Source organism: Pseudophryne corroboree, chromosome 10 (assembly GCF_028390025.1).
Source record: "Pseudophryne corroboree isolate aPseCor3 chromosome 10, aPseCor3.hap2, whole genome shotgun sequence".
Lineage (NCBI taxonomy): Eukaryota > Metazoa > Chordata > Amphibia > Anura > Myobatrachidae > Pseudophryne > Pseudophryne corroboree.
The window spans coordinates 357,575,937-357,589,654 of record NC_086453.1 but is presented as its reverse complement, the minus strand read 5'-3'; the positions used below and the strand labels follow the sequence as shown (position 1 = coordinate 357,589,654).

At 43.8% G+C, this 13,718-nt stretch overlaps 1 pseudogene; it reads left to right on the top strand.

Moving 5' to 3' along the window:
* Nucleotides 1-990: 990 nt before the first annotated feature.
* Nucleotides 991-1,111, top strand: LOC134967809 (small nucleolar RNA U3; annotated as a pseudogene).
* Nucleotides 1,112-13,718: the final 12,607 nt, after the last annotated feature.

Below are 13,718 nucleotides of genomic sequence, written 5' to 3'. Positions count from 1 at the left end.
GGAACTATCACCAGCATCTGTGTATTGCACTGAGCCAGAATATAACAGAGTCCTAATTAATTATGTCGTGCAGCTGCCCTGCTGCACAACTGAGAGGGAACAAGCTGCAATTACACAGACTCACCACCGGCAGCAAACAAGAGTCTTCTTAAACCAGAGCAACAGGAAATCCTGGCCTGCAAGACAACTATAAACATAAAATAGGAATGAACCACTACCTGTGGTTCATAACAGTCTTTTCTTGTCATACTCTCTGGTTGCTCCTATTTTTTTCATCCCTTAGTCTGGAACATCTGCATTGAACAGTTTGTAGTACCTACTTCAATGACCTCTACAGGAGCTGTATTAACACCCAGGGAAGCCACTCCCTGTGGTAAATCTTTTGAATGTGACCACTCGACCTCATGTTCTGCCTCCTAGCACACATGCAAGTCCAGACCGCCCACCAAACACCTGAGAATGAGACCTACCAAGCTGTTGGCTGTATTAGGCCCTCTTTTGGATGAAAACGGGCTGGTATCAGAGAAGCCAATGCGATTGAGTACACTATAACTCAGTTTAACCAGCATTCTGGTCGCTTGGATGAGGCAGAGCAGTTGATATCGTCTTTGGAAGATGACCTGTTCATAGCTCTACAAGCCATATAGCATAAGCAACTAGAGATCTCAAGCATACTGTATCTGACAAAATCGACAATTTGGGTATATGTACACTTCCAGTTCAGTTTCTTTATGTTTGGCTTATTTGATATTCTTGTTGCTGTTTTTACATTTTTCATATTATGTCTGCCTAGGCTGGATCACCCTACTTCTCCAGGGGTGTATTCTTCCCACTCGCTGGGATGGGAAAGGACCCTATTTCATCCTAATTTCACTCTCACCACTTTTTCATGCTGTGGGAGTATGTTAGTATAACATTTCATACCACCCCACAATCTCATATAGATGGAGATTCTCGTGATAGTCTTTTAAGAATTGTATCCTGGACCCTAAGACTATACTTTCAGGGATCATTTCTATAGGCAATGATGGGAGAAATGTGCTTAAAAGTGTCCAAACTCGCCAGGTAAGTAATCAGGAGGAGGAGGGGCTGACTAAAGCAGCTGGCTGAGCCTATATAAGCAGTGATTAGACTCTTTGGAGCTTGCTCTTTGTAAGGGCTTGTATTTTAAAGTGCTGCTTGGATTTGTAAGTGTGAGCTGTAAAAAGCAAAAGGTGAGTTCTGATTATCATCTGTCTATCCATATAGGGATAGTAATATTGTGAGAGAAAGTTAAACTGAATCTGATTGTTTGTATCTATACTGTTTCTTTTTTGTGTTTATATCTGTACAGGGTTTTTTTTTAGGAGGGGGAAAAAAATGTGTGAGGTGAAAAGCCAGAGGGTGGGGGTTAAATCAGGTGTGAGTAATCAGGAGGAGGAGGGGCTGACTAAAGCAGCTGGCTGAGCATATATAAGCAGTGATTAGACACTTTGGAGCTTGCTCTTTGTAAGGGCTTGTATTTTAAAGTGCTGCTTGGATTTGTAAGTGTGAGTTGTAAACAGCAAAAGGTGAGTTCTGATTATTCTCTGTCTATCCATATAGGGATAGTAATATTGTGAGAGAAAGTTAATCTGAATCTGATTGTTTGTATATATACTGTTTCTTTTTTGTGTTTATATCTGTACTGGAGGTTTTTTTTTTGGAGGGGAAAAAAAAGTGTGAGGTGAAAAGCCAGAGGGAGGGGGTTAAATCAGGTGTGAGTAATCAAGAGGAGGGGCTGACTAAAGCAGCTGGCTGAGCCTATATAAGCAGTGATTAGACTCTTTGGAGCTTGCTCTTTGTAATTGCTTGTATTTTAAAGTGCTGCTTGGATTTGTAAGTGTAAGTTGTAAACAGCAAAAGGTGAGTTAGAATACAGAAAAAGGTGAGTTTTATAATACACAATCAGGAACACCCATTTGCAGTACCATTAAACTTCTGGTGAGGCTGCAAGGGGCTGACCTTGTGAGTGAGTGAGAATGTCTCTTACTTGGAGTAGCAGAGGAGCTGTGATTGTGCGTGGGTGAGGGGCATTTTTTTTTAGCAGGAGCTGGAAGCCGAGTGAAAAGGAGGTGCAGTGAGCGGAGTATAGGTGCAGCATGAGAGAGTACTACGGCTGCATAAAAGTGAAGGGCCAAGAACCGCACAAAGATAGATAAGTATAAGCCAGCTTAATTATTGTATAAGTGAGATTGTCTTAAACTTTTTATTTTTGCTGCTTTTTCTTTGAGAGTAACAGGGAGTTAGACCTTACAAACAATATGGGAGGGGCTGTGATTGGGGACCTCACTCAGTGCATGTCATGCAAGATGTATGCACACCTGGAGCTACCGGCCCAGTGTGATTACATCTGCATGAGGTGTGTGCGAACTGTTGCCCTGGAAGCCCAGGTAACTGATCTGGAGTAAATCGTTACGCGACTGAAGGAGATTCACAATCTCGAGCGTAGTTTAGAATGAACGGTGGAGGAGTTGCGGAAGGGGTCACTGGTAGAAGAGGATGATGGTCAGGTAGCCAGCTGGGTCACAGTTAGAAGGAAGAAAAAGAGGGGGAGGCTCGACATCTCCGAACTATCAAACCCGAACAAATTTGCCCGACTGGACGAGGAATCGGAGGATGATAGTAAAGAAATGATGGTGCCGGAGGAGACTGCTCCCTCTAGCATCCAGAGGAGCGGTCCCTCTGGCACGGTTGGGATAAAAGATAGTGAGGTACCTAGTCAGATGGTGGTGGTAGGGGATTCTATCATCAGGAAGGCAGATAGGGCAATCTGCTACCGGGACCGTGATCGCCGTACAGTCTGTTGTCTCCCAGGTGCTCGGGTAGAGCACATCGCGGACCGGGTAGATAGATTGTTGGGAGGGGCTGAGAAAGACGTTGGCACCAATGACAAAGTTAGCGGTAGGTGGGATGTCCTTAAGAAAGAATATAGGGACTTAGGAAAGAAACTGAAGGCAAGGACATCTAAGGTAATATTCCCTGAATTATTACCCGTGCCACGTGCTAGTCCAGGGAGGCAGAGGGAGATTAGGGAGGTAAATGTGTGGCTTAGGGATTGGTGCAGGAAAGAGGGGTTTGTGTTCCTGGAACACTGGGCGGACTGCTCAGTCAGGCGCCATCTCTTTTGTCGTGACAGATTGCACCTGACTGAGGAGGGGGCAGCGGTGCTGGGGGAAGGATTGTTAGACGGTTGGAGGAGATTTTAAACTAGGAGCCTGGGGGTAGGGTTTAGCTAGAAACTACGGGTCTTGCAGTGAGAATAGTGGGGATGGCAGTAGTAAACGAAATGGGGGAGAAGTTGGGGGGAGGGTAAGAGCAGGCGGTAAGGTTACTAAAATGGGTACTAAAAGAGATTTTACCAAAGCACTAAAAAATGACGATTACAGGTCATCATTGCTACATAAGGTGAAAGATGTCCCTAATGCAAGGGAAAATACTTATCTTAGTTGTATGTATGTAAACGGCAGAAGCATTACTGGTAAACAGGGTGAACTAGAAATACTTGCAGCAAGCAAACAGTATGACATTATAGGCATTACTGAAACTTGGTGGGACGAAACTCATGATTGGACAGTCAATCTAGAGGGCTATACACTGTTTAGGAGAGACAGACGAAATAAGAAGGGTGGAGGGGTGTGTCTTTATGTAAAGCCATTTTTAAAACCTGATATACGGGAAGATATTTAGGAGGGGACTGTAGACACTGTCGAGACATTATGGGTAGAAATTGCATGCAGGGAAAAAGGAATAAAAAAGTTAGTATTGGGTGTATGCTATAGGCCGCCTGGTATCAACGCATCTGATGAGGAATTGTTACTAAAGGAAATTGAAAGAGCAGCAGGAGTAGGATACATAGCAGTGATGGGAGATTTTAATTATCCAGAGATAAACTGGAAAAACGATTCATGTGATACTGCTAGGGACAATATTTTTGAAACACACTTGAAAGCAAATTTTGAAAAGATGAGGGTATTTTTCAGGGATATTTAATGGGAAGGTTTGTTTTTAGGAAAAAATACTACGGAGAAATGGGAGGTACTAAAATTCCTGCTAGCTAAAAATACACCCAAATGTATTCCTATGAGCAGCAAAAAAAGGAATAAAAATCATAAACCGATGTGGCTTAACAAAAAGATTAAGGAACTTATGGGCAAGAAAAGGCGAGCATTTAAAAAATATATAAATCTGATGGGGAAGCAGAGTAATTTCAGCACTATAAGGAATGTAACAAAATTTGCAAAAAGGAAATAAGAGCGGCTAAAGAAGAAACTGAAAAACTAGTAGCAAAGCAAAGCGAATCCCAAAAAATTATACATTAATAGCAAGAGATTAAAGAAGGAGAGTATAGGCCCTTTAAAAGACAAGTTGGGAGTCTTAAGCAAAAATTATAATGACATAGCGGACACAATAAACTAGTTTTTTTCAACAGTATTTACTAGAGGGGACCCAATTCAGGGACTGACACACAATCTCAATAATGAGAATATCCCACTGATAGGTACTTATTTAAGCAAGGAAGTAGTCTGTGACTGATTAAAACATTTAAAGATTAATAAATCACCAGGGCCCGATGGTATTCACCCAAGGGTTCTAATGGAGCTTCACTTTGAACTGGCAAAACCGCTATTTTTGATCTTTAAGGATTCAGTTATATCAGGTATGGTTCCCAAAGACTGGCGTATAGAGGAAGTAGTGCCTATATTCAAAAAAGGAAGTAAAGCTTAACCAGGTAATTATAGACCAGTTAGTCTTACATCTATAGTGGGGAAAGTATTGGAAGGTATTCTAAGAGATAGTATTCAGAAGTTCCTTGAAGTCAATAAGGTCATTAAAAGGAATCAACATGGGTTTATGAAGGACAGATCCTGTCAAACCAACTTACTTGGCTTTTATGAAACAGTAAGCAAAAACCTAGATCAGGGTAAAGACGTGGATGTAATCTTTTTAGACTTTGCCAAAGCGTTCGATACTGTACCACACATGAGACTTATCTACAAGCTACAAGAATCAGTGCTAGGAAGCACAATATGCACTTGGGTCAAAAACTGGTTAGATAATAGGGAGCAGCGCGTCGTGGTTAATGGATCTTTTTGAACTTGAACTGAAGTGCTAAGTGGTGTGCCGCAAGGCTCAGTATTAGGATCGCTATTGTTCAATATTTTCATTAACGACCTAACAGAAGGTCTAGAGAGCATGGTGTCAATTTTTGCAGATGATACCAAATTGTGTAAGGCTATAAATACAGAGGAGGATACCGAGTCTCTTCAGAACGACTTAGTTAAATTAGAAGCACGGGCAGCCAAATGGAGAATGCGCTTCAACACAGAGGTAAAATTAGGGGATTCTGTACTGGAAAAGGACTTAGGTGTCCTCATAGATAGCAAACTAAGCAGTAGTACCCAAAGTAGGACTGCAGCAAAGAAGGCTAATAATATATTAGCATGCATAAAATGGGGTATTGATGCTAGGGACGAGCGTATTATACTCCCGTTATATAAATCACTAGTGAGGCCACACCTTGAATACTGTGTACAATTCCTGGCACCGTCCTACAAAAAGGATATTCTGGAGCTAGAAAAGGTTCAGAGGAGGGTTAACAAACTAATTAAGGGCATAGAGACAATGGAATACAAGGAAAGGCTTGAAAGACTAGACATGTTTACATTGGAAAAGCGGAGACTAAGAGGGGATATGATCAACATCTACAAATATATAAGGGGACAATACAAAGAGCTTGCGCAGGACCTGTTTCTGGTTAGATCAACACAGAGGACTCATGGACACTCACTCAGGTTAGAGGAGAGGAGATTCCGCACAATACCCCGTAATGACTTTATCACGGTAAGGACAATACGTGTTTGGAATTCCCTGCCTGAGGGAGTTGTAATGGCGGAATCTGTCAACACCTTTAAGAATGGGTTAGATAAATTCCTAATGGATAAGGATATCCAGGGGTATGGTGCATAGTCATGCATTATAGTTACTATAAATAAGGATAAAATGCAATGGCTGACATCAGCATCAGTCAGAAATTTTAGTCAAATCATCATGCATAGGAGACCACAAATAGGTTGAACTCGATATACAATTGTCTTTTTTCAACCTCAGATACTATGTTACTATGTTAATGTGGAAGCACTTAAACCACTTGGTTAAATGTAGGAAAGTGGTTTCTCATTTAAAATATTTGCCCTCCCCCATATTACATTTCTTCAAGAAACACATTGTTGGATGACCCAAAACATACCCTATATGTACCCTGGATTGGTGAGGGGTATGGGTCATTGAGTCAACCACACTTAGGTTGAAGTCATTAGGTCAACCACTATTGGTCAACATGCAGTAGAAATGCATTATTCCTAGGTCAACATAATATATTGGTCGACATGTGCTGGGTCGACATGAAAAAAGGTCGACATGGGTTTTTTAAAGAAAAAAATTGTGTCGTTTTATTTGTAGAGTGACCAAGAACACCAATTTGTGTACTGTCCCCTCACATGGCAAGGTGCCTCACTACGCTCGACAGGGGTTACTGTTCACAATTGCAGTCCTCATGGACCGTAAAGTTTAAAAACGTTGGAAAATGTAAAAAAAATATGAAAAAATCATGTCGACCTTTTTTGTGTTGACCTACTGCATGTCGACCAATAATGGTCAAACTAATGACTGTCGACATAATAACTGTTAACCTTATGACTGTCGACCTATCAACCGAATCCCATTGGTTAGTGTATCTCAGCACCACACCACACTAAATCTAGAGGGGGGGGATATTCTCTTTCACGCCAATTTACAATATTCTATTCACAGGAAGCTTTTAGATCCTGATGGTAGATTTATTTTACTTGATGTAATCATTGACAATACTGTTTATACCCTTCTTAACCTGTACACTCGCAACATTTCTTCTGACTCTTTTTTTGTAGCTGTTTTGATGATGCTTCTCTCTTTGGGTGGGAAGAACCTGATTGTTTGTGGAGACTTTAACCTTGTGGTCGACCCATCCATGGATAGATCTCAGGTGAGTACTTGCACTGCTGCTCCTGTCACCTTTTTCCCTCCTTCTGCTCACAACTTGATTTGCTTGACCCTTGGCACATATTACACCCTACACAAAAATACTAGTCTTACTACTCTCACGCTCACTCGTCTCACTCCCATATTGACTATCTCTTTACTTCTACACATCTTGCTTCTAAGATCACTTACATGTCCATTGCTGACATTGTGATATCATATCATGCCCCCGTATTTCTTCCTATTCAGTTAGCACTACCCCAACATATTTCTACATGTTGGTGCTTCCCCGCATATCTACACCACTCCACTGATTTTCTTCTTCACCTCAAATAGACTTGGCTTAATTATGCTTTAAATAATAGTGAACAGGAAGCCGATATGCTGTTGTTTTGGGGTGCTGCTAAAGCTGTCCTCAGTGGCCACATTATGTCTTACACTCATTCCGAAAAGAAAACATTCTCTTCTTAATTGCAAGAACTGCGCGCAACACTTACCTCATCGTACCGGCGGTATAAACAACATGACACCCCTGCTCACAAAGAAGCTTATCTATCAGCCACATAAATTTATGACAGTTTTCTCACTGAATGTGCCCAATTGTCTCATGATTATCAGAGGAATAAGTTTCACAGATGGAGTAACAAATCGAGCAGATTATTAGCTAAGTTGATTAAGGGGCCTAAGTCCTGCACATGGGTTAATGCCATTAATAGTTCCGGGAAAATTGTTTATCACCCAGATACCATTTGTGCAGAATTCATGAAGTGTTATCACTCTCTCTACACAAAAGGTTATATTATTGAGGGTCGTTCCTTTCTCAAGGAGGCTAAACTACCTGTCCTTTCCCCAGAGGAAAGGGACTATCTGGACGGCCCCATAACTACTGAGGAGGTCCCTGACACAATTTAAAGCTTACCAAACAATAAAGCCCTGGCCCTGATGGATTCAGTGCTGAATTCTAAAAACTGTTTCTGGTTGAAATGGCTCCCACTTTAACATCCCTATACAATCATATTCACACCTCCAAATGGGTCCCAGTCAGGTTTAATGAGGCCAAGATTATTGTAATAGTGAAACTTGGCAAGGACCTTTCATTGAATAGCTCATTTACAGTAGGCAAATTTATCTCCTCATTCAAGATTTCAAGATTCTGACTAAATTAATGACTACTCTCCTCTAGTTATGCCTCTCTTGAATTATATTACCTGCGTATTTGTTTTTTTTTTTAAATACAGACATTTGGTACAAGGTATGAGGGCTGCTCTGGCTGTGACTACCCACACACATACTCACAAGTTTAAGAATAACATCATAATTAATCTTGATGCTGAAAAAGCATTGGACAAAATTGCTTGGCCGCATCTTGACACAGTTTTTAATTTTCAACGCTTTGGGATAAAATTTTGGGGCTTAGTTCAATCCCTATACACCGACCCTACTGTGCAGGTTATAGTTAACAATATCTCTTCAGCCCCTTTCACCATCAAAAAGTGGACGAGACAGGGATGTCCTCTCCTCCCCTCTTTATAATGAAGCTTTAGACCCCTGCATTCATTATATCACTCATTTGTCTATTTTCCAGGGTGTGAAATTTTGTAATCGGGAAATTAAAATTGTGGCATTCGCAAATGAAACTCTTCTCCTTACCTCCAATCTTAAGCAATCTATCCCCACCTTAAAATATGTAAATTATTAGGAGCATGGCCTGGCTGCTGCTGAGAAAGGACATGCAGATCAGGAGCTCCTGAGATTCCAGCTCCTTTCTCCATGCACACCTCTCAATTTCTAGCCTCTGTTGCTCCCTCTCCTTCCTAAACCCTCAGGCTGCTAGCAGGGACCACTGTGAGAGGTCTGCAGAATCATGGAATGTTTGTGTACATTCTCGCGGATTGTGGCCTACTCATGAGCCGAAGTCAGGGACTAAAGTCTATGGGTGATCCGGGCCTGACTTCTGGGATCTGGGCGGCTGCTCTGCGTCACCTCTGGTGGGCTACTACTGCTTGCTGCTACCCCTGGAGTGTTCCCAGTGGCCCCCTGAGTCTGTGCCCCCTGCTTCCTACCTCCATGGTTGCTAACAGGCTGGGAGTGCTGTGCGGGGTGCTCTGTCTGAAGCGGAGCTGGCATCTGGCAGCTGCCATCTTGGATTCCTATACAGCAGTGTGTATTTCTTCCCCTGAGCCTCAGCCCTAGGCAGGACTGAGACAAGGATTCTCCTCTATAGCGCTGCTCCTCCTGTCCATTCCTCCTCACTACAGTCAATATCAGCTGGAGTCAACCCTGGATTTTTGGGCTCTCTTATTCCATTGCAAGGTACCAGTTTAAGACTTTCCTCTGTTCTATGTGTGCCCGGCCTGCTGAATGCATTAATGCTGTCTATCTCATGTGCTCATATTTGGATGTGTGTCTGATGTAATCCATCCTCTCCATGCACCCACCCGGGGTTTCCGTGTATGAATCTTAGTTTCTATTGGAACTGACATACCTTTGTGTCTGCAGGACTCCTGATATATCGACACCTTATCTTCCTGCATATTTGCTTTGATATTATAATTTGTTTGGAAATGCCTCCTAAGAAATTTAAAGGGTCAGTTCCTCCACTGGTGTCCTTTCCTAGCCAAAAACCCACACGTGCATCCTCATCATCGGCAGCATATCATGCTCATCTGGTAGGTCTGAATATGTGGTGGCTGGTGTTGCCCCTACTTTAGCGGTCCCTGGCATGGACACCAACTCTTATGGTAAGACACTGTGCTAGGTCCTAGCGGCCTTTCAATCTGAGCTTAATCAAGATCTCTTTGGCGCTGTTCATGAGGTTAAAGTGGAGCTAACTGCTATCATGGACCGAATGGACCACTCCCATAATGAGCTTATTTCGCCCCATGATTCACAGCATGCCGAGATGGAGGCATTTAAATACAAAATGGCTGATATGGAGGACAGGTCAATGAGGAACAATATTAAAATCCATGGGATCCCGGAATCAGTGGCTAATTTGGCACTACAGAACTATGCTATGTCTTTATTCCATAAACTGCTGCCAAAAGTGGAGTACAAGGATCCTCTCATCGACCAAATTCATTGGCTCCTCAGACCCTGGTCGGTTTCTTCCTCATACTCCCGTGATACGCTCCTTTGCATCCACTTCTACACCATTAAGAGCAAATCTATGCCGCAAGATCTGCTTCTGACTCTGATGATCTGGGAGGTCTACATTTAATACCGCATTGACTATCTCCAAACACAGGCATTTAGCCCCTATCGCAGCAGTAAGACGCTCTCAGGAAATCAGATATACTGTAGATGGAATTTTCTGGTGAAATTGCTGATCACCTACGAGAACTCCACTTATGTGGTATCCAACTTGGACACGGGTGTCCAATTGCTTGCTAACTGGGATATCCCTTTTACACTTCCTTCTAAATCCAAGAAGCAGACTTCGCCTTCAATTGAATGGTCGACTAATTGACTGTATTCCTCACTTACAGTATGTTTTGATGTGGTTTTTCATATTTTTACTGTTTTCAGCTGAGTTTCCAGTGATACCAGAGTAATGCTCCTGATATGTGAGTTTCTTTGCTTCATTTATGTACACTGTTGGTTCCATTAGTTGCTATATAAGTGACAGTGTGTATATGTGTTTTCTCCCTGATATACCCCTTTATTTATGTATTGACAGTGGAAGATTGAGGTACATTGTAGGCTATATTTTATGCTGTGTTTGCAGTCCAGTTCTACCCTCAATGCTGCTTTTCAGTAGGGATGTGCACTTGAAATTTTTTGGGTTTTGTGTTTTGGGTTCGGTTCCGCGGCCGTGTTTTGGGTTCGAACGCATTTTGGCAAAACCTCACCGAATTTTTTTTGTCGGATTCGGGTGTATTTTGGATTCGGGTGTTTTTTTAAAAAAAAACTAAAAAACAGCTTAAATCATTGAATTTGGGGGTCATTTTGATCCCATAGTATTATTAACCTCAATAACCATAATTTCCACTCATTTTCAGTCTATTCTGAACACCTCACACCTCACAATATTATTTTTAGTCCTAAAATTTGCACCAAGGTCGCTGGATGACTAAGCTCAGCGACCCAAGTGGCCGACACAAACACCTGGCCCATTTAGGAGTGGCACTGCAGTGTCACGCAGGATGGCCCTTCCAAAAAACACTCCCCAAACAGCACATGACGCAAAGAAAAAAAGAGGCGCAGTGAGGTAGCTGTGTGACTAAGGTAAGCGACCCAAGTGGCCGACACAAACACCTGGCCCATCTAGGAGTGGCACTGCAGTGTCACGCAGGATGGCCCTTCCAAAAACGCTCCCCAAACAGCACATGACGCAAAGAAAAAAAGAGGCGCAATGAGGTAGCTGTGTGAGTAAGCTAAGCGACCCTAGTGGCCGACACAAACACCTGGCCCATCTAGGAGTGGCACTGCAGTGTCACGCAGGCTGGCCCTTCAAAAAACTACTCCCCAAACAGCACATGACGCAAAGAAAAAAAGAGGCGCAATGAGGTAGCTGTGTGAGTAAGCTAAGCGACCCAAGTGGCCGACACAAACACCTGGCCCATCTAGGAGTGGCACTGCAGTGTCACACAGGATGGCCCTTCCAAAAAACACTCCCCAAACAGCACATGACGCAAAGAAAAAAAGAGGCGCAATGAGGTAGCTGTGTGAGTAAGCAAAGCGACCCTAGTGGCCGACACAAACACCTGGCCCATCTAGGAGTGGCACTGCAGTGTCACGCAGGCTGGCCCTTCAAAAACCTACTCCCCAAACAGCACATGACGCAAAGAAAAAAAGAGGCGCAATGAGGTAGCTGTGTGAGTAAGCTAAGCGACCCAAGTGGCCGACACAAACACCTGGCCCATCTAGGAGTGGCACTGCAGTGTCACGCAGGATGGCCCTTCCAAAAAACACTCCACAAACAGCACATGACGCAAAGAAAAAAAGAGGCGCAATGAGGTAGCTGTGTGAGTAAGCTAAGCGACCCAAGTGGCCGACACAAACACCTGGCCCATCTAGGAGTGGCACTGCAGTGTCACACAGGATGGCCCTTCCAAAAAACACTCCCCAAACAGCACATGACGCAAAGAAAAAAAGAGGCGCAATGAGGTAGCTGTGTGAGTAAGCAAAGCGACCCTAGTGGCCGACACAAACACCTGGCCCATCTAGGAGTGGCACTGCAGTGTCACGCAGGCTGGCCCTTCAAAAACCTACTCCCCAAACAGCACATGACGCAAAGAAAAAAAGAGGCGCAATGAGGTAGCTGTGTGAGTAAGCTAAGCGACCCAAGTGGCCGACACAAACACCTGGCCCATCTAGGAGTGGCACTGCAGTGTCACGCAGGATGGCCCTTCCAAAAAACACTCCACAAACAGCACATGACGCAAAGAAAAAAAGAGGCGCAATGAGGTAGCTGTGTGAGTAAGCTAAGCGACCCTAGTGGCCGACACAAACACCTGGCTCATCTAGGAGTGGCACTGCAGTGTCACGCAGGCTGGCCCTTCAAAAAATTACTCCCCAAACAGCACATGACGCAAAGAAAAAAAGAGGCGCAATGAGGTAGCTGTGTGAGTAAGCTAAGCGACCCTAGTGGCCGACACAAACACCTGGCCCTTCTAGGAGTGGCACTGCAGTGTCACGCAGGATGGCCCTTCCAAAAAACACTCCCCAAACAGCACATGACGCAAAGAAAAAAAGAGGCGCAATGAGGTAGCTGTGTGACTAAGATAAGCGACCCAAGTTGCCGACACAAACACCTGGCCCATCTAGGAGTAGCACTGCAGTGTCACGCAGGATGGCCCTTCCAAAAAACACTCCGCAAACAGCACATGACGCAAAGAAAAAAAGAGGCGCAATGAGGTAGCTGTGTGAGTAAGCAAAGCGACCGTAGTGGCCGACACAAACACCTGGCCCATCTAGGAGTGGCACTGCAGTGTCACGCAGGATGGCCCTTCCAAAAAATACTCCCCAAACAGCACATGACGCAAAGAAAAAAAGAGGCGCAATGAGGTAGCTGTGTGAGTAAGCTAAGCGACCCTAGTGGCCGACACAAACACCTGGCCCATCTAGGAGTGGCACTGCAGTGTCACGCAGGATGGCCCTTCCAAAAAACACTCCCCAAACAGCACATGACGCAAAGAAGAAAAAAAGAAAAAAGAGGTGCAAGATGGAATTGTCCTTGGGCCCTCCCACCCACCCTTATGTTGTATAAACAGGACATGCACACTTTAACCAACCCATAATTTCAGCGACAGGGTCTGCCACACGACTGTGACTTAAATGACTGGTTGGTTTGGGCCCCCACCAAAAAAGAAGCAATCAATCTCCCCTTGCACAAACTGGCAAGATGTCCACCTCATCATCATCGTCCGATTCATCACCCCTTTCACTGTGTACATCCCCCTCCTCACAGATTATTAGTTCGTCCCCACTGGAATCCACCATCTCAGATCCCCGTCTACTTTCTGGAGGCAATTGCTGCTGGTGAATGTCTCCAAGGAGTAATTGATTATAATTCATTTTAATGAACATCATCTTCTCCACATTTTCTGGAAGTAGCCTCGTACGCCGATTGCTGACAAGGTGTGCGGCGGCACTAAACACTCTTTCGGAGTACACACTGGAGGGAGGGCAACTTAGGTAGAATAAAGCCAGTTTGTGCAAGGGCCTCCAAATTGCCT